The sequence below is a fragment of the Atheta coriaria genome, unplaced genomic scaffold, assembly GCF_025399875.1.
Source record: "Atheta coriaria isolate IRGN ID8LTWV9N9 unplaced genomic scaffold, Caltech_Dcor_3.1 hic_scaffold_3_pilon, whole genome shotgun sequence".
In the NCBI taxonomy this organism is placed as follows: domain Eukaryota; kingdom Metazoa; phylum Arthropoda; class Insecta; order Coleoptera; family Staphylinidae; genus Dalotia; species Dalotia coriaria.
This window is the reverse complement of record NW_027045445.1, coordinates 9,526,993-9,547,519: the sequence shown is the minus strand read 5'-3', so window position 1 is coordinate 9,547,519 and position 20,527 is coordinate 9,526,993. Positions and strand designations below refer to the sequence as shown.

The 20,527-nt window shown below is 35.9% G+C and overlaps 1 protein-coding gene across 3 annotated transcripts in view; it reads right to left on the bottom strand.

The window, feature by feature from the left end:
* Positions 1 to 20,527, bottom strand: part of LOC135803978 (5-hydroxytryptamine receptor-like) — a 99,712-nt gene that overhangs the window by 68,216 nt on the left and 10,969 nt on the right. For 2 of the 3 annotated variants that reach the window (XM_065317731.1, XM_065317734.1), the window contains exons 1-2: positions 16,262 to 16,615; positions 5,083 to 5,119 (exon numbers count right to left, since the gene is read on the bottom strand). The gene's annotated coding sequence lies outside the window, so the exon portion shown is untranslated. Of the gene's footprint in view, positions 1 to 5,082; positions 5,120 to 16,261; positions 16,616 to 20,527 lie in introns of those variants that run through there. The other variant, XM_065317732.1, reaches the window with a different exon arrangement.

Sequence of the window (20,527 nt, the reverse complement as noted above, 5' to 3'; positions counted from 1 at the left end):
GGCGTCAATGTTCACATTTCCTCTTAATTAAGTGATTAGCGAGGATGATTGATTGTGCGTTTTAATTGCCGCTTAGTTAGCGCCGATTTGCTGGCGCGGCAGAATGCCGCTCCGGGGTATAAACCGACGTACACAATGCCGAAAACTCGGTACGTTGTTGCTGGGGCATGAGAGCTCCACTCCTGATATTATATTATTGACGCTGGTGACGAACTTTTCGCACATGATTGATGTTGCTCGACATGTTAAGATGTTAGCGACAATAATCGCTGCCGTTCCATTATTTTGCAAACATTATTCTGTCTTGTCATCATCATCATCATGTTGCTTTACATCATGTAAGATATCGTCTTAATTACTTAGCAAACAATTGACTTTTGCTGATTTAACAAATTGCCACACGTCAAAAATTATAATGATGTTTTGTGTGGGAATTTATTAAGAAACAAATGATTTTTATTAGTAATTGAATGCCTGTTTTTGTATTAAAAACCTAAGAATCTAAGAACATACTTTTTTTTAGAAAAACTTATTTTTTTTTTGATTTTTTGTCGAAAAAAAGTAAAAAAAGCAATATATTTATAAAATACCTACATGCTTTTTCAAAATAACTTGTAATAATTATAACATGAACAATAATTGATATTATAAATGCAATTTTACGTTTTTTTTGGTTGTTTGTGACGTTTTCAGGCAAAAACCACTCAACCAATTTTGATAAATTGTGGTATACAACTATTTGTGACTAAGGAAAGCAAAATAGGCTACTTTTTGATTCAAGAATATAACTAAAAGGGTGTAAAATAAGGGACGAAAGTTAGAAAATATGTTTTATCATCGTTATAGTTCTATAAATCAAACATAGATGGCACAAAAGTGAATTAATCACATTTTTCGCTCTTTGAAATTAAAACTGGGAATTTTTTGACGAATTCAGCTCATATTTGATCCATTAAACAAAAAAATAATTAATTAACTCAATTTTTGCAAAATCCACTATAATTTTAAATCCTCAGTAATTTAATAATCTATAAAAACATAAATTTATTCCGAATGCAGGTAGCGTATGACGTACGAGTGTGGTTGGCAACAAATTGTTGACTCTAATCCGCTATCTTATTAAAGCGTGTGCCAGCTTATTATCCGAAGTTCGGACGTGCTTAAACTTCACGCGTAATGCATACACAATGCAAAAGGACAGAGCTAGCGGGAGGTGGACGCCGGAGAGATCCACAACACAACCATCACACCCACCACCCTCGCGCGCACGTCAACCCCGTCGCGGTCGAGCCGGAGGCGCTCAACCCTGGACACACTGTCGGACCTACGTGCGCAAATACACCCACGCGCGCAAAACAATAGTTTTGCATTTCGTTGTCGTTCGCACCGTGCAACACACCACCGGCAACTAGAATCAACAAGGCAAACACATGTCAGCCGCGCACAAAAGTGAAACATGCAAACAACTCGAAACAAATTTGTATGCACACCTTATATTTAGCAACAAGAAACACATGGTGTATTGGCACGACAAAACGTTGACGAGGGTGGCGCGCGCGGTGTCAACTATAATTCCATGCATCGATCGCTGTGCGTGTGATTAATTGATGACGGGGGGATGAGAGATGTGCGGGGGTTCAAAAATGTGTGACGCGCATCACATTCTTAAAACATAAAGTCTAAATATAACCCGGGGATCTAATAAAGTATTAACCTTCGGTGTAACCTCAATCAAGATGAATTATTACACGCAGCATTTTCTTAAAAGTGTATTTTTAGACGTTTATTGATATTACGAGAAGAAAAAAATAAGAATGCGCAGTCGGGGTGAAACGATGCCTTTAATTCACACATCTTTGAGCAATTTATTTTATTATCGCGATCGTTTCGCAGGAGCGTTATTCACAAAATGGCAATTTAATTGGAATGTTTCGCGCACAATGCGCGCAAACAAATGAACGGATGAACGAACCTTCCCGCCTGCGACTTGTTTATGCCTTCGTTGTTTTGTATCACAAATGGGGTTCAATTGCCGCCTCCTCATTGTTATTGCATCCTTAACGTCTCGTTATTGACAGTCACAGTCAGAGTCACAATAAGACATGTTTAATTTCACTGCGTAATCTAACCTCAAAATTCACTCGGAATAAAAATTGTTTTTGATGATTTTATGTATTTACTTCGTCCCGGTAGTAAAAGTGTTAATTCAATCAATAAGATTCGTAATTTTATTTTAAAGAAATTAATTATATAAAGAATAGCTAATAATGCACTTCATCGCTCCATCTCGGATTCAACTATTTAACTAAAACTATGATTGAATCGCAATGCCAACTTTTATCCTATAGAAAAGGGCTGTTTTTGAGGTTTTCTCGGCAATTATTCAATTTTTTCTCGCCGTAAGAACCATCCTTGGACTTTAACAAATATTTAAAAAAAAGAATTGACCAAATCGGTCAATGTGTTGTTGAGTTATGCGCTAACCAACAGATTTTTCCATTCATTTTTATATTACAGATATGCGCAAAAAATAAAATGAAAAAAACATAATTTGTCCGAGCTGTCCGCTTTCGCCATATGCGTCTCACGCGAGCATTAGGACAAACAACTAATAATAACAACGAAAAGTTACAAATAACGCCAGTCGGATAACAATGGCGCGCGCGACCAGCTCGAAACAACCGTAATAACACAGCTGAAATTGCGTGATATATACGCGCGCAAAGCGGTCACAGAAATAACGGTATATATAGATATATATTTACGGAATGCCGCCATTACGTTTATCTGCCAGTGGAAGTAATGATAATAATTTGTTTGATTGTTTCGCATCGTACATAATTTACACCGTGTCAAGGAGATTGAGATCGCTAGGTTAAAGATACCAGCAACTACACGTTGAGTTGACGATATGGCGGCTTGTTTTTCATCGCGAGGGATTAAAGGATCACCGCCCAAACTATTAAGCCCAACAGATGGCTTACAAACAAACCACTTAGTGTTGTTTCAATACTATCATCATTATAATCATCAACATAACCTAAACCAATCAAAAACAAAAATTTTGATGTTTCAGTCACGCCATCTGCTGGTTTCAAGTGAAATTAACTGTAAAACAAAAAATTATTAGTACACTAGCGCCATCTGTTATATTTTAGTTAAATTAAGTGTAAAACCACCAGTTTTATTGTTACACTAACGCCATCTGTGGTAATTTTGTGGAATTAAATGTAAAATCATCTAATTTAACCTAACTTTTTTAAATTAGAGAATAATGATGTCTGCCACCAGGAAAAGTAGATTAGATCAGACTTATTCATTAATTGCCTTTGATACAATTATCTATCCGGGTGCAAATTGCAAACCACGAGCGACTTGATTGTATTACACGCTCGTCGAGGTCGAGTCCAATTCCTACCAAAGTAAAGTCCTGTTGCCTGCGGCCAGATAGTCCTGCGGGCGTCTGGCATTGTGCAATATGCAGAACGGCACAGACTAAAACAATACAGACGTCAGACGTAATCAAGCTCGGATGCATTTTGCGAACAATTTGCAACAACGCACCCGAAACGCAAAAATAAAATCAGAATTTAATTCTGATTATTAAACGAAATGAAATATGCCAACGCGAATTCTCTCGCATGGAAAAGGATTATTGAATTATATCACAATCAAGAGAATTTAATATAAATGTAATTTTGTTGTGTGTGATGATTTTTCCATTATTACAAGCGAATGCTTGGTCGTTAACGTTCGCCGAGAGCATTTATCACCACATCATCTGTACGCTGTTAAGTAATGAGAGAAAAAATCGAGACAAAATTGTTGTGTTGTAGACTTCTTTGGTTGCAAGAGTAAAAAGTGCCGCAAACCTGCTCGAATGGTAATTCAATCCTTCGGTGTACCAGGATCGATGATAATTAGCGAAGCGATCCCTCAGGACTTCCTCTTCCCGCCGCTCCGCGCGCCGCACGCGAAATCACTCCGAGTTTCCGTGTTTCGCATTTAATGCCACTGGTGCCCCGCCAGGGACCGCCCGCGGCGATGAATAACGCGACTATACCGCCGAAAAAAAAAGCTTTTCAAAAGCGGCGCACAAAAAGTTTGCGTTTTATTTGAAAAACAGCGCAATAACGACACAAAAACAAAGATTTCCCCTCTGGTTAGATGATTGTGCTGTGGGCATTTGTCATTTTGTAAATTAACCAAAAAGCCCATCAAGGACGGCAGAATTTAATTTGCGTCGGACCGATACCGACACCGAAAAGTTTCGACTTCGATTCGCCTACGTGGAAAACACGTCAATTCATCAATAATAACCTTTCAAATGTTGGTGCGCGCGATATGGACATGCGCTGCATTCACAGAAAACTAATCCCAGTTGAATATTCGTCGAATGCAGTAAAGGACGAATTTGATTTGCTGGCGGATAATTAAAGCAAACGCAATATATTCTTGAAATGTGGGAAATCCACAAGTTGCTAGTGAAATTATTTATCGATTCAGAATTAATCCAGGGAGCAAATAAAATAAATATACGAATCGATAAACGAATTAAACGCTAATAACTGACGCACGTTAATTTTAATTTCACTTTGATCAGAAAACACAAAACAAAAATTGTATATTAAGTTTTTGTCACGAGATTTATTTAGAGCGAGCGTTTAATCAATCGAGTGTTTAATAAGGTTTAGTCACGTACTGCTTATGCTACTTTTTCTACTTCTAATCTATTTCCACGTTGAGGTTTTTGACGCAAGTACTACCCCGTGACTAAAGCGCGTGACTTAAGTACTTTAGTCACGCCCGTGTCTAAAGTACTACTTTTTGTACAAAACCGTGGAAAAACCTTGCGCTTCAAAAGTGAAAGTAAAAGAATAATTTTATTTAATCTGCAATGCACTTTAAACCAAGAATTTTCCACCCACGAAAATCCTCTACCAAAAGACGCTTTTTATTAGATTATTGTCAGCAGCCCGAGTATAAAAGTAGTTGCAACATTAATTTATTAACGAGACACTAACAGGAAATGCTTTAAAGGCTTAATCTCAAAGTAAAGTTAAATATCCAAAAAGTACTCACCTAATCAGTTTGAAGTCGAATTCTCCTCTGATACAACCTAAAAATTAAAAATAAAATAACTTTAATCCAAAGACAAATAAAAACACTTTGAAGGTTAATCATAAAACTTAACATTTATCAAACATTACAGACATTTCTCTACATGTTTCCACGACTCTCTGGACATGCAATACATTTGAAATGTCAAAGTTGATTTTTTTTTGCAGCAGCAGAAAAATAAATAACATCAAACTCAAGCGAGTCTCAAGGTGTTCCACCAGCAAGCGGCTGCTGGATGTTTGTCGGGAGGACTCCGAGGTAGTTCATATCAACAAAACGGCAGCGAATGAGTGTCAAAATGTAACGTGCGGAACGTGCAGGATACACTCTTTACCCTCTGCTGTAACATTAGTTGACAAGAGTGGAGCACACTTTTGTAAATATCGCCCGGCACGCTGCAAGAGTCAAACGTGCCGCCTCCGGCGCGAGATGAGTGCTAAATAAATATGTGTGCGTAAAACTGCTTTACGTTCTGAGCAGTTCATGTACCCCAAATAATATCAACACAAATTTCGTTTTAAAAAAATTCAAAAATAGACAAAAATGGACAAAAATGAATAAAAATGAGTTTTGAGGTTATATACACTGTTTCAATACAGTCTAGATTAAATAAAATTATAAATTATGATTGCGTTCATTGTTTGCTAGTCTATTCTACTAAATTCAGCTTGCAATTGTGCAGTTTTAAGTAATTTACTCGCCCGCCAAGCCAAAGTTTCCAACCAACTTCTTTCACAAACTTTGCACGCATGCGCACTTTTCGTCGCTTGGTGATTTCGTAGTTTATTTCGTTTTTCACCGCCCGCGGGAGTCAGTTAAGTGATATAGTTGCATTTTCGAGCGGCACCCTTAAAACTTTTATTCGCTGCTAGTGCGCTTTTTGCCTTCTGCGAGTGTAACTTCTTGATGCGGCAAATAACCCGAGCAAGAAAGATCGCCGAGCGATATTATTCAGAATGCCGCGCACCCTTTTCTACAATACGCTTTATTTTATTCATTAATCATTTCCTTTCACACAGCGCGCAAAAAGTAGATTGCAATGCGCAGGAAATTAAGCGAGAAGCACAGAGACGAAAAAAAACGCACGAGTGCGAATTATTCGTTTGGCGCTCTTCGGTCGGCATAAGCCAGCAATCATCGGATATTGATCGATGAATCCATCCGAATGTTGATTGCTTTTTCCCAAGTAAGTCAAAAAATAAATCGTATGTTTATTAAACTCTCATTGGAGAATAGTATTTTTTTAATTTTTATTTTAGCGAAACACTTTGTATATAAAAAAATTCAAGTGTAACAAAATTAAAAAATGTTTCCAGAAAACTAATTTCACCGCTGCGAGAATGCAATTTCGTATTAAATTCGTGTATTTAGCACTTTTTCCAAAGAAACATTTTTTTTTGTTTTTGTTTTAAAGAACACGCAGAGAACCGTAATAATTTAATTAGTTTGGTATACAACTCACGAAATAATCCATTATAATCCATTAAACACAAAATAATACTACATTTTTTAAAGGTTATCAGTTTACAGTTTAAAATTAAAATAAAAAGTATGCAACCCAACATACACTACTCATGTAGGAATTTTACGACTCGCGTGAAAACATAACGCACGCAGTTTAACTCGAGTATAAAATACCAACTTTCAATTGCGATACAACTTGCACAAATATTAACCAATTCGTGCCGTGCGCTGTGCACCGCTTTAAACATTTTAATTAACGCCGAGTAAATCTTTAATGGCGTCATAAAAAATGTTATCGCAGTAGCTGAAAATTTGCGAGTGCACGGCGCAGAGGTAACGCACGACCTGCGAGTTAAAACTAACAACTTGTCGTCTCGTAAATCGCAATTAGCGTAGGGGCACATGCACGTAATCCGCGCACATAACCTAACCTATGAAATGTTGTCTCCGCGCGCGCATTCGAATCGGCGTGTAAATTTTTAACGTCGCTCGCATGTTCAAGCACCACAAAAACATTTAATGAGCGGGGATAAAACACGAGGGGGATTAAGATGTGTTTATATTCGCAGCAAAAATATTTCCTGCGAAAAATACGATTTAATTCATTTTCAATTGGTTATTTTGTGTATTTTGGGTTGCATATAGTGATTATGCAACCAAAAACACAAAAAAATAAATATTTTCGATGAAAATTAATTAAATAATGAAGTTTCATTAGCATAATTAACAAAATTACTCTAATTGTAACAAAACCACTCTCAGAGATTGAAAAACTGAATAATAAATAAAAAAATCAATGTTTTTCTATCATTTTTTTATTAAAAACATCCCGACAGTGGAAAACTGATTAAATTTTTGCGGCGTTGTTATCCCGTCGTAGATCTTACGCTTTACGACGCTTTATTTAATAGTTTTCGCGTGCGGCCTCGTTCTTCTGTTCAATTTACAGCCATCGACGTCGCAATTAAGTCATCGCACGCGATCGTCCTAAACACCTCAATCTTCGTTCGCTCCGACTGCGTGGTGGTTCAGGTTCACAAGAAAAAGTCACGTCATCGGGCCGCAGCGCGCAATGAGAAAAGATTAAAGTTTTAATTATGATCGAAGCAGGGCCGCGCATAAAACGGAATGTTTAAAGATAAAAGCGCGGCCGGGCTTAACTCGAATTCTACAAGTTCGAACTAAAGTCTCTCCACCCCGGCGCAAAAACTAATAAAATTAAGAGTCGAGCAAATGGAAATTTAATTGCATTAATAAATACAGTCTCGGTATGGCTTCCACTGTGAATCCCAGGGAAGATTCTGCGAAAACGCAAAATCTAAAATGTTGGAATATTCAAAGTCTTATCGCTATTCTCTCGGCTCCACCGGCCAGAGTCTGCGAAATGTCGAAGCATAGAATGAAGCAATTGAAGACCGAAGAGTGCATGCAGTGACTGCATATAATCTGGAAAAAAGTTCGCTCGTTCGAAATGATAAAAGATTCGCGAGTAAGATGAACGAGTGAAGACGCTCTTTTGATTCCTGGGTGAGAGTGAGTGAGAGTGAGGAAGAGATATGGTTGCTATGGCGCGTGTAGTAATCTAAGGAGCGGAAACGGGGCCACAGGCTGGGTATAAGTACCGAACGGATTTAAGATGACAATAAGTCCTTTTTGCCTATTACGGGGCAATGAAGCAATAGAAGCTCATTACATTGTGCGCCGCTGTTTTATTCGCTTATTACGCGTCGCGCATTTCGAATTCCAGGCGGGCGGGCGCGGCTGCGGCTACTAACAAGTTATAAAATTAAATTAAACGTCAAATAAACCTGACGCCCGCAACGGTATTAAATTAATATGTGATTATAGTCGTGTTGTATACTGCTAGCAACAAGTGCTTGTGTTATTCACTAGGGAATTATGAAAAGTATATTAGAATTATTAAATATCGTCTTATATTAATTCTATTAGTTGAATTATTTCGTGTTTGTAAGAAATTTTACTTGATTTAATTTGTTTTTATGTTTAAGTTCAAGTATTTTGTTATTACTATTAATTTACAGACTATTTTCTGGATTTTTAAACGTATTAGGCGCTTAATATGCGAAAATCAAATTTGCAATTTCAATTGAAAGACATGAGAATGTCAGAATACACTTTAGCGCCATCTAGATTCAAGATACATAACTATAACTACGTCTAAATCTCATTACTAACTTTCATCCCTTCTTTAACACCCTTCCAATTATATTTTTGCAACAAAAAGTAGCCTGTTTGCTTTTTCTAAGTCAAAAAAATTTCTATACCAAAATTTATCAAAATTGGTTCAATAATTTTTGAATAAAAGCGTAACAAACAAACAAATAAACTAAAAATTGTCTTTATAATATTATTTTGACTAAAATTATGAAAAAAAAAATTGCGGTTTACTTTTGGAAACTTAAGCTATGAAAAACTACATATTCTCAATATACTCCCACATATATTGCACCCCTACCCCCCAAAAAACCCCTAACGACTACTCTCCTCCTTCTCGGATATCCTCAAGTCTTGAATTTCATTTAGAGATAAGCACAAAAAGAACAACTACTCCACCGACTATGCCAACGCGAATCGCACGCCTTTTGCGAGAGGTATGATTTATTCATACACACAAAATGGACGATTATTTCGCGCAGTGTGTGGGTTTTGCGCGTGGAACATAATTTATGTGCGGAATAATTCGCAGCGGGTTATTAAATGCCACTTGTTTTCGAAGGGCGGCCCGTGACCGACAAGTAACTTGCTTCTTCGGTTTGTGGGGATCTTTACCCAAAGCTTATTTCTGTATTTCAAAACTTTATAACTTTCTTCATCTTTATTGTATACCGTAATTCTTCATCCAAAATTCCCAAATTTCCTAATATCTTTTATTACCTTGAAAACCTAATCCCCGAGTCGGACGGTTTGGCACGACTCGGATTCCCAGAATCAATGGTCAGCTTTCCCTCTCTTCAATGTCATACACTTTCTTCTACCAATCCAATCTATTACTTTCTTCCTACTTCCAAATTTCTTGTCACCACCCATCAACCTGAAGGGTTGCTGGTGGGTGACAAGGGTTTAGGAAGGACAGTTCTTCACATGACTTCAAACACTACAGTTCTTAACTATTCTTCTCTACAATACTTCTTAACTATACTTCTTCAAGACTTCTTAATAAACATTGTTCGTGATAATAAACATCGTGTCCTTTACTCACTCATCAATTATAACATTTGCACTCACTCACCGATCCCACAGGTTTATTTCTAATGGCAGCAGCGAATATTAATACTATACTCATAAAATATATCGCATAAAGTACAACTATCGTTGAGATATAAAAGTGCTGCGATGATGTTCGCAGAAGTCTGAGAAGTTTTATGTTTATTAAATACGCACGAAATTAACTTAAGTGAAGATTGAGCAGGCAAATGGTTTTATTGCTCCGAAAAGACGGAACTTGTTTATTGATTTTCGTGTTTATAGATTTCATATGAGAACGTTTCGTTTCTTGGAATCGTAAACAAGTGTGTTCAGAAAATGAATTCTTGGAAGATTAAACTTGAAAATTGGATAAAATTAGTGTAAAAATTCAATAATATGAGATGGATTTTTCTTGGAAATTCATCTATTTGCATAAAACAAAGTTTTGTTAGTTACATCGTTTATAACTCAAGAACTGCTGGACAGATTTTGATGATTTAGGATTTTTTAGATTTGTCTTGACCCAGAATAAGAGAATAACTATTAAAATATTAAAAATTATCACTTAAAGGGTGTGAAATAAGGGATGAAAATTTGTATAGTAAATCAATCATAGTTATAGTTAAATAATTGAATCGTAGATGGCGTTAAAGAGCATTATTAGTATTTCTCATTTCTGTTCACTTTTTCCAGCGCCTAGCGCCCTCTATTGACAAAATAAAATAAAACTTGTTGCCAAATCACCTAGATCGAACTCCCGAGCATAATAACCGAATAAAAAACGAAAAACATTTCTCCTCTCTATATAAAAAAAGAGTATCTGTTTAGTATCGGTTATGCCATAAGCCTCTTTGAACCCGCCGATCACCAAATGGGTTGCTGGCCTGCTAGCATGCCATTACAGACGCGATGAAAGAGGCCAAGCAAAGATAGTCGTGCGGCCGTCCAGCCGTCAGGCTTGCATTATCAATCCTCGCCGTTTCAGCTGGATTGGTCGCGCGAATTGAAAGCCGCGCGACGATTGATGCCCCTTTGCCGACCGACTGTCCGGATGAGTGGTGTGCGTTTGTGCGATGCAAGAGACCGAATAAACACACACGCCGCACATATGCTACTGCTGCTGGACGTGGATGGATCCGGGATGGATCTATGGACGACACACCATCGTGAGAGAATAAACAGCGTGCGCGCCCGTCCGATATCGAAGTTTGTGCTTCATCTGCATGCGTTTGAAATGCGAGCGCGCTGCATGAAAGTTGAGCGAAAACCCACATGCATCAGGCTAAACTAAACAGTTGGCGATTGAAAATTGACTACACTACAATCTAAATGCATGGAATATGCTTCGGCGGATGTTGACTTCGTTTGCTGATGGAAATAACCGCAAGTTTTTTACACACCTGCAGGTTATATCAATACACATTTCTAAAAAAAAATGTAATTTTATCTACTTCTGCATTAGAAAACACAGTTTTTGATGCAATTACTGCAAAATTTCTCTTGTTTTACATGATTAGAAAGAAATTTGAAGAAATATTAAAATTTTTGAGGTGTAGATGAATTTTGTGTTGGTTTTTCTATTAAAAAATGATGAATAAATGCAAATTTACGTGTAATTGTTTGTTTGTGACGCGTTTACGCAAAAACCACTCGACAAATTTTTATAAATTTTTGTAGAAAGATAGATTATACTTTAACAAAAGACATAGACGATTTTTTGTCGCAAAAATTTATTTAAAAGGGTTGAAAATAAGGGATGAAAGTTTATAGAAAGATCCCTTCAAAGTTATTGAAATTCAAATTAAAATTTATCTCCTCAATTAATAATTAAAGTTATTGCTTATCCGATTTAATGATTATTAATAATATCCGATAAAAACTAATGAATGTAAGTTTGCAAACGAAATGTAAATAAATTCCAGCGATACATAAATAAGAGCGACACAATAGAACTCATGAATAATGCGTGGTACCTACATCGGCGCGGAAATATTGAAGAACTTTCCGGCACGGGGCGCGCGTAAAGGTTAAATATTTTACAGTCTATTTGCGCTTAAATATACCGGAACTTTTTGTCGGCACAGGTGAGCGCGAAGCGCCTCCGCTCGCCCGATTTCACCACTCGCATCAGCCCCGCTCCGTTTACCTCGACGTTTTTGATTATAATATAATATTGATAAAGCGGAAACTCGACGAATATCCGCTAAACTCGCTGTTTTACTTTGCGCCACATAATAATGTTAATTATACGTTAATTAATTTAGGTAAAAAACTGTTTGCTTCATATTAATTCAGAAAAATTCAGTGCCTTGGTATTGTAATAATCAGCTCAAAATACTTTTGTTGGTATAGTAAATAGAAAAATAATTAATATTTAAGAAAAACTAGCTTTTGCCCGCGACTTCGTCCCAGTAGCGTTTAATAAAAATGTAATTCGTTTTACTCTCTTGTTCTAGACATAGTATGTGTCAATTCAATCAATAAGATTCGAAATTTTATTTTAAAGAAATTAATTATATAAAGAATTGTTAATATTGCACTTCAGCGCACCATCTCGGATTCAACTATTTAACTATAACTATGATTGAATCTCAATGCCAACTTTTATCCAATAGAAAAGGGCTTATTTAGGTTTTCCCGGCAATTATTCGAACTTTTCTCGCCGTAAAACCTTCCGTGGACTTTAATAAACATTTTAAAAATAATTGGCCAAATTGGTCTAGGCGTAGTGGTGTTATGCGCTTACCAACAAATTTTTCGATTCATTTTTATATTATAGACATGATGAAGGGGTATAAATACGTAGAATGTGTCAACTACAATTATTTGTATTGTAATTGTACAATCTATGATCTATTTATATAAACACTTGATAAAATCTGTGATAATGAAGCCAAATTTGGTAAATCTTGTCAATATTAGTATAATACGTCCGATATTCCAGTACACATGTTTAATTTTTATCGTTGTTGATTGTATGTCGGCGTGTTTATTTACTGTGGAAAACACGCAACGATAAGATAAATGCGTTTAATGTTAATTGAATTGTTATCTTTAATTAAAAGCCAGCGGCAAGAGGGCGAGCCAGGCGCCTCCACCAGGAGGAAAATTCCCCTAGAGGCTGTTTAAGTGTGTGACTATGAAGAGCGTGCGTGTCTTCAGCAAAGTTTAACTTTGTCTTTTAGTACATTTGTAGTTTAAGTAATTGAAAAATTAATGCATTTCATAAGTCATTAAGCTGTATAATAACAAGTATATTGCAAATAACAACTATAATATTTAAATTTGTAATAGAATTCAATTGGAAAAGCATGAAAAATATAATATTTTTGCTTTATTTTCTTAAAAATGCATTTTTTACTAATATAAATCAAAAAAGTATCAATTCATCGAGAATAAAAGCTTTTAAAGATAAATTAAATTTTACTAGTAATAAATTCATAAAACAATTATCATAAACTCAATAATACTTCATAAAAGAATCATAACTAAACTAATTCACATTAATTCCTCTTAAAACACATAAACTCTCCCAATAAATCAACGTTTATATTAAAGTTAACAATAAATATTATGCATTGAATGTTAACCCAATATATTTATATCATAAAGCCACCATACAACCAGTTAAACCCTCATAAAGCAAGCTGTCTTCTTAATATTCACGAAATAAACGAGCCCCTTGCGATTCGACTTGTTCTCATCGAGTTGTTTTTGCCGCAATCGGCGCGTATCGCCATCTCGATGCATGTTTATAGATACGCACTGCGACAACAGTTAATAACGGTGCGCCGTAACAAGAATACGCAGTGATTGCGAATTCTTGGAAAAGCGATACGCTTCGACGCCTGGCTATAAATTATTAGCTTTAATTGTTCGCTAGGGGATTATTACGGCCGTTCAAAACCCGATAATATTCTAATTTGAGTGTTGGGAAGCTGCAATTTGCAAATTTGTTTCACAGCCATACACAAAACAATAACAGACTAAATAAACTAAAATAGCATGTGTGCATGTGTGTGTATGTTGTATAAATAAACAACGCTAATTAAACAAGGGGAATGTAATTTGCAAAACAAAGTTATTTATTTTTCACAATTTCCCTCTGAAGCGAGCGAGGTCAATTTTTCGCTATAAATTTCCAATAAAATGCAATTTACATTTCGTTTTGGTTTTTTATTAAATTTTATCGGGTTCGCTACCAGCGCACATTTTCGGTGACAGTTCCACGCACAGCGCAAGATTATACGACAGCCGGAGAACGAAAAAGATGATGAAATATAACAAATAGCACACAGAGGGACTGCGGTAAAAGGTCTCCAACCCGGGATTTGCGCGCGCGCCCGGAGAATTTGATAAATGGTCCGAATAGTTTTCCCTAAATAAACCTTTTCCAGGCTCTAAATAAGCGTCGCGTCGCGTTTGTAATACGAAACGAAACGTGCGCGGAAATCCAACTCTAATAGAATTATCATCGCACAAACCCGCCGCGCCTGCGGTATAATAATTAATAATATTCGGTTAATTTCGGACGCAGACAACTATTACACACTCCATGATTATCACACTAAGCGCAGAATGGCACTTTCAAAGTGAAGTTAAAATGTTGCGCTTGTAACGCGTTTAAAACTCGTGTGAGCGCCGACCGAAATGTCCGCGGGCAATAATAGTCCTTTGTGTAACTTGACCATGCAAGCCTTTAATATAATAATATATAGAGACGTGTTGTGAGTTGTAAGTTGGGAATAAAACGCATTGTACGTGTGTGTGGTGTGTGTGGTTAGTCTCTTGTGATGTGTCATCTTCCATTTCAATTCCACGTCTGTAACGTTTAGATTTAGCGAGAGACGAAAACCGCGACATGTGTCCGGTCCGTTTAGTTTTCTCGTGCGCAATTGACACTTTCCCGCCTGGATTGGTGAAGGCGCCTCCGGGTATTCTCAAAGCCTTTTAATTTATTAAGCGGACTTTAGAGTGAAGTAAAATATTAGCTTTGGACTTTTCAGCGGTAAATAAACGCTTAATTATTCTGTGACTAAATATAATCAAACATTTTGTTGAATAACATATGAAAATCGGATTTAAAGTGAAATAAAACAGAAAAAATAGAAAATTATGTAGTAAGGGTATAAATATTAAAAAAAATTGTAAAAATGAGTGTAATTTATTTTTAACTTGTTTTTCAGTCAATTTTAATTTAAAAATAAAAAAAAACGTTAATTTTTACTTTCATCCCTTATTTTACATCCTTCCAGTTATTTTTTCACGGCAAAAAGTAGTCTATTTGCTTTTCCTTCATAAAAACTATTTCCATACTAAATTTTATCAAAATTGGTTCAGTGGTTTTCGTGTAAAAGCGTCACAAACAAACAAACTCACATTCCTATGCATAATATTACTTCGAAATAAATTTCACGCTTTCTCCTATATGTAATCCATTGTTTTCCACTTTTATTTCGTTCCATGCTATTTTTCTTTCACCGATTCTGGTCACAACTTGTTGTCTTGCAATACAATCAACCGCACACAATAAATGACTGTTATTTGTTCTGCAAACACACATTTTTAGCAAATAATGCCTGTGTTTCCAACCGGAAATTACTTTTTAGTTCAACGTTTACCTCCTCCCCGAAATAACTGTCGCCACAATTTTCTACGAATCTTGTTAATTAATTTTTGAACGACGCACATTTGACATAATCAAGTAGGAAAATATTTACGCCGAAAGAAATATAAAGCAAGCACCCGCGCGTGCATTATTCATTCCATACACTTTTATTTCTGCAAAGTGTAGCGAAGCGAATTAGGTAATTAAGTGCTTTTGCGCAAGATATTAAAAGCGGGCGCGCCGGACGGCGGATTATGCCGTAACGTCAAGGGTGTAATATGTTAAAAACCCTAATTCTAAAGAATGCCCGCCGCCGGGCGGAGGCAAATAAACGCGCGCAAACGAAAACATCCCGTTTAAGTACGCTACTATAACGCCTACATTAAAAAACTCGTTTTTTCTTTAAAAAAAAAAAAAATTCATCGCAGAAGAAAATTTTAAACACAACACAATATATTTTTAAATAACGAGCGATATTTATATGCGTTTTATGACATATCAACAAATCTGGCATAACAACAAGCCAAGCAAGTGGGAAAACCCTCAAATGTGTATTTTTTACACGCCCGCTGGATACAAAAAGCGAAAAATTGAAAAGAAATAAAAAGGCGTGCGCGCTGCTCGCGAGAGATTGAAAGTGCTGACTTGGAGAGTGCAAAGAAAAGTTAAAGTGCAAACACGAAAGGCGCACACGCTGAAAGCCCGAGCTTATGACGGCGGGGCGGAAAAAGCTTTTTTCAATTTTATTCGATATATAAAAAGCGGCAGCCAGCCACACGCGGCGCGCATAAAACATCCACCTCTCGCTGTGTTTGTGCTGCGTGTTGACATGTGTGTGGCTCACATTAACATTTAACTTACTCTCGATGCTCTACGCGGCTCATTCCAGCGCTTCGAATTATTCACACGCATCACACTTGCGGGCAGCTCTCAATTTGTCAACTTTCACATGTGGCGCGCTGATAACATCATCAAACAAACACTGTCCGAATGTCAGTGTGCACTCATTAGCCAGCTTTGTTTATTGTTGGTGGAGGCGCCGATATTATTTGTGTCGGGGGGATGATAATAGGGTGACCAGCCCCGTAGCGGTTTATTTACGCGAGAGATTCGCTCTTCTCCGGGTGTCGTGATTAGCGGCGCGCCGTTCGGGAACACACTGCGTGCGTGTGCTCACTTCGCTGCGCGAGCGGAGGACCGGCGCCGATGGCACGACCAGCACGACGAGACTGGTGGCGGCCGCACGGGGGCGGCGAGGAGCGGCCTTCGCCGCGAGAACGCGCGCGCCTTCATCCTTCGCTCATCCGGGGGAGAGCATGCGTCTCCTTCGGCACTTCAATAAAACGCTGCTTTTTGTATTTAAGTCAAGGTGCAAAAAATAAAAACAATAAATATCTTCATATATATAAATTAATTAATATTTTACTTTGATTAAATTTCATTATTATTTTTAATTTAATTAAATAATTACTTGTTGTGTCTTGTATAATACTAAAATGATTGATTTTGAGGATTAGTCTGAAACTCTAGAGGTTAATACTACCAATCAAATTAGTAAGGATCGAATTATTGGTCCTTGAGCGCCCGGGTCGCAAGAGCACGTTATCTCAATCAGCGATTGATATCGCCCGCCGACTGTTGGCAATGTCGGCGATGTTGGCATGCAACAGCTTGATCATAAAACGGCGTTTTCGACCGGCATAGGAGGCTAGTACTTTTTATTGTTGTCCTGTCCCACGCATTCGCTTACAGGTTGAGTCTTAAAAGTGGTACTTTTGGTTTATTTCGTCCATTTCATAGTAAATAATTCGCTGAATGACCAGGAATAAAATATAAAATAAAAGTGTCTACGTTTCTATTAAGTTTGGGTTAAATAATAATGAAATAAGTAAAATTTTTATTTTTCACTTTTCTTTTCTTAGCTATTAAGATGAAAAAGTACTCAAAATTAAAAGCTTTATAAAAAGAATGAAATTTATACACCAATGTATTTATATATCAATTTTTTCTAGTAGTTGAAAATAAAAATATAATTTTTTGTAAGTTGGTTGGGCTTTAACTCAAAACCACTGATCAAATTTTAATAAAATTTGGTATAAACAAAAATAAGACTATGGAAAAGGACATAGACTACTTTTTATCGCAAAAATACAACTTGAAGGGTGTAAAATAAGGGATGAAAGTTAATATAGTGATTTAATCATAGTTATACTTGTATAATTCATACCTAGGGGCGCTATAGTGCATTATTACTATTTCAAACTCATTTAAAATAATAAATCTACAAATTTGACGTTTTTGTCCTATTTTTTGAAGCAAAAATCAATTTTTTCTTTCTCATCAATTTGTTGTTCTCAAATCATTCCTCATGCTAATTATAATCATCAATAAATAATAAAATTCTAATTTTAACCAAACATTTATAATCTTAGTCTGCTTATTCATAAATAACTTCCTTTCGGCATAAATTAAATAAATAATTTAATTACGCAGCTTTGCGTAGCGCAACAATTTCCACACGCATGCCAACACACACACACTCTCAGCGCTCGTGTAGTGGCAGTAATTCTGTAATACTGTAATAGAAATAAAAAGTGATATACGACTGCGAACGGAACACACTAGCCCACTTTGCGGTGCGCCCCATTCGCGAGCGTCTTTGCATTTCCTCTCCGTCACATAATTCTCCCTGTTAATACCACATGGCAAGCATGTTTTCATCTAATTCAGGACGCCATGCAACATTGAGAATACAAAACAACATTTGGCCGCTACACAGCCACCGAAGGATGAGGAAAGGCGCGAAGAAATGCGTTATCCAAGCGGCGTGTGCTCGCGGAAGCCATAAAACCAGCGCATGGCATTCAACACGTTTTTATGAAAAGTTATAAAAGATTCATAAGTAATGGATTCGGCAGCCGTACAGAATATGTGTGCAGGGATGTCTGCACATACCTTTTTCCGCACGTTTTGTCTCGCAATTCATGCGCGAGCTTTTTACATTTTTTGAATGGCGTAATAAAAATTGATTAGTAACGCGACACCTTGCAGCTACTCGTACATATTATAATCAGAATATATGCATTATGAATGCGTAGTTTAAGCTTGTTCAGCTGAATAATTACTAGACAAAAGCATAAAATTGCTAAAATTTATCTAATTATAATTTTACATTCAGATAAATTTATATGCGGAGGGTTTTAGTGTTGTTTCAGCTGTCACTGAGTAAAAATGTTAAAAATTTGTTGCAGTTTTACGAGTACATTGCTATTTTATGCATTATTAAAAAGTTTTAACTCTTTATTTAACCATGAAATGATCAAGTATATATTCATAAATATGCCAAATAAATCATATTGGGAGGACAACAAATTATAATAATACTTTTGATATTGCATACATTTTATATATTAAAATTTATAGTAAACTGTGGTTTATTGCATAAATTGTGCATAAAATAGTAATTTTAGCTTGTGTAGCTTCCTAAATTACTATTTTTTATACAGGTGCATTAAAACATAATTTTTGGAAGATATTTTCGTATTAAGTTAATGCAAAAATACTAATTTTACACCCCGTGACTAAAACCCGTGACTAAAGTATTTTAGTCACGACCTTTGCTCTCCGTGTTTAAAGTATGACTTTTGTGTCACAAAACCGTGAAAAACGGGCGCTGTTAAGACAAAAATAAAAAAGTTGTTTTTCTTCATGAATTATGCCATTTTTCTAAAATTTTAACAAAAATCATATTTATATATAAAAATTGTATTAATATACATTTTATTAAATTCTCCCACCCAAAATTCAATATTCCGCACGTAAATAAGTATAATAAAACCAAAAACACATTCGAATATTTAAAAAAGTACCGACCTACTAAAAATTTAACATAAATATCAAAATATTGCGCCTTTAAAATGCGCTAAAAGAAACTGTGTTATAAAAATATGTTTTACTGTACCTATATTTTGCACGTACAAAAAAACCAACAAATTTTTACGAGTCCATGATGCATATAACAATAGCGTATAAAATATTTATGCCGTTCTCAGCGCGCACACTAAACTCGGCCGATAGCGGGCGTGTTTCGTGCGGAATTTCATTTAGTCCGCTTTCATACTAAAATCGGTAATCATTAATAACGAAAATTACACGCATTTTTATAAACTATAAAATCCAAGCGCGCGGTCGATTTACGACCGCAGCCGATCACATTGTCATATTTTCCAATAAAACCTGCACGCCGTCCTTGGGCGCGCAGTTCAAGTTGCACGGAATTATTATAAACGCGTATTTCTTTGTTCTATACAGCAGTGATGGAAGCAAGCGCACCGAAATTTACCGCCGCTATTAAATCGCGAATCTGCATAGCATAAAACTATTTAATATTTAATACGTTCATTAATTTTAGAAGTCATTTTAGTAATAATGATTTTCCGTTCAAACTGAATTATAAAGTTTATTAAATTATGTACTTATTATTCGAAATTGAAACTATTATTCCCTTAAAACTGTAATTTTGCAGAATTTATGTGAAATAGAACGAAAATTTCAGACATTTTTTTCAAAAAATTTTACTTTTTAGTTTTTTAACTGTAATTTTCGTAAAGATATCAATTTTTTTCGAAAACATAAAAACGCCTATGTTACTCGCTGATTATGCATCTTTCTATAAACGAAAGAAATTTTAAAATCGGTAGAGCCATTTTTGAGTTATACGGTAACTATCAGAGAAAAACAATTTCTTAAAAATTCTTAAAAATTTCATTTTTTAAATATTTAATTGTAATTTTCACAGGAATATCTAATTTTTTAGAAAACTATGTTACTCGTTATTTATTCATCTTTCTAGTCATGAAAAAATAATTAAAATCACTAAAGCCATTTTCGAGTTATTCCGTAACAAACCCAAAAAAACATTTTTTTACCCTTGATTGGCTTTAATTCTAATAATCTACTTATACTTGTATCTAGTTACTTTCTGCTACCAAGAAAAAAACTGTCACTTGTGAAATTCGCTAACTTGCTCCTCAGTTTGCTAAACGGGCAAACAAAAACGACTCTCGGCTTGTGGCCGACTGCAAGAAACGCTAAACGGCGATGTTGGAGTGACTGCGGTGCGGTACG